Here is a 1,818-nt window from a genome sequence, read left to right on the forward strand (position 1 = left end):
AGACAGGTTGGAAACACTAGTGCATGTGCTGAAGGCTGAAGTATAGGCCACAGGTCATCCCTGCTTCTGACACTGGGGACAATGACAAACCTGATGGTGACGGGAGAGACTGTGCGTCTTGTGGGATGACCTGTCGTTCATCAGAAAGTGAAGCATGAGCAGCCTATGGGACCTAGGGGTGGATGTTGCGATGTGCTCTGAGGACTATGTAGTAAATGCATGTCTCATTTGTCCAACAAACAGATGGCCCACCGGGTACCACTTAAACAAGAGAAAGCGGATGGCCTGCTGGGTGCCATATACACCTGAGAAGAGTGCCACATGCAGATGGGCAGATGACCCAAGGAAGGGTGCCCCTGCAAAACTAAGTATGTTTTCACCCGGTGAAAAGGTGGAAAAGTTAGTCTCCATTACCACACACCTGTCTCTGTGGCAGTGGTTACAGAATAGCCNGATCTGGTGACCCAGCCTGGCACAATGGGTTTGAAAGGTGTGAGCCCTAATCTAACAATTGGCATAGCCATCAGGATTCCAAGCAGGTAAAGGAGCCATTAGCCCCTTGGGAAGGGGAGGGAATGTGGCTACCCTTGAGTATGTGGTACCTGGTGGCCGCTTTCCTGTTTCGGGTTTTGCTGTTGCTGGCTGTGCTGAGAGCCAACATGGACTAGGCACTGTATGAAGCAGTGCGGGTTCAAGGTTTGAAACAAAAGACAGNGCGGGAGCGCCGCTGCGCTCCCAAGTGGCGCACTGCTACAGTGTGCCACCGGGCCAGCCCAAGACCACCATTTCTGATAGAGGTTTCTAGAACATATAACAATGACATCAGGTACCAAAGAGATGAGTAACAGGCTTAATTTTATGCAATGTCTACCTGCAAGCCTGCCTTTCCCTGTCCAGCCAAGCTCTCTCTGAGTCCCTCTCTGCTGAAGCCTCTAACATCTGCTTCTCTAGAAACAGAGCAGACACAAGATTGTCATATGTGTTGCTTNAGCCTCTAACATCTGCTTCTCTAGAAACAGAGCAGACACAAGATTGTCATATGTGTTGCTTCCATCCTCAGCCCCTAATAGTGCCACTGACTCTCTTATCAGTAAAGCCCCCAAGGGTCCTTGCCACGTCCAAGGACGCCCCAGCCTTGGTGCTGGCTCCATTTCTCTGTAGAGTTGATATGGCTGACTGACTACTCCTCATTTTTNACCCATGGCCTTGGTGTTATCAGCACCGCACTCTGCCGAGTGAGCCACGGGCCGGCCCCAACTACTCCTCATTTTGAAGCTCTCTCCTACTTGGCGTTCAGATTCCCCTCTTATTTCAGATGGCTGGCCCTCTTTCTCTGACCCCTGTTCTCTTAAGCTCCCTTCTCCAGGTGATCTCAGTTATCTCCTTAAATTATATCTGCCATTTCTCTCTCTTTTTTCGGTGGCTAGCCAGTATCGGGATCCAGACCCTTGACCTTGGTGTTACCAGGCTGTACTCTAACCAACTGATGTTTCTTTTTTTAAACAGCTTTATAGAGGTATAGTTGGCATACTGTATAATCCACACATTAAAAGCTGCTTTTTTATTAATTTATTTTTTTTGTGGCTGGCTGGTATGGGGATCCAAACCTGTGCCCTTGGTGTTACAAGGCTGTACTCTAACCAACTGACTTAACCAGACAGTCCTCACCACTCACACATTTTAAGTGTAATTTAATGACTTAATAATATATTTATGTATGGTTGTATATGTGCAACCATAACTTTAAAAAAAATTAGAAGAAGAGGATGTCTCTCTCCACAAAGCCCTTTCCAGAGTGACAGAAGAAGCATCTGCTCT

The 1,818-nt window shown here is 47.7% G+C and overlaps 1 long non-coding RNA gene across 1 annotated transcript in view; it reads left to right on the plus strand.

Moving 5' to 3' along the window:
* Positions 1-1,818, plus strand: part of LOC103581537 — a 21,589-nt gene that overhangs the window by 9,082 nt on the left and 10,689 nt on the right. Inside the window, exon 2 of the long non-coding RNA XR_549676.1 lies at positions 244-368. This is a non-coding gene — a long non-coding RNA (uncharacterized LOC103581537). The remainder of the gene's footprint in view (positions 1-243; positions 369-1,818) is intronic.

The sequence above is a fragment of the Galeopterus variegatus genome, unplaced genomic scaffold, assembly GCF_000696425.1.
Source record: "Galeopterus variegatus unplaced genomic scaffold, G_variegatus-3.0.2 Scaffold13289, whole genome shotgun sequence".
Taxonomy (NCBI): Eukaryota; Metazoa; Chordata; class Mammalia; order Dermoptera; family Cynocephalidae; genus Galeopterus; species Galeopterus variegatus.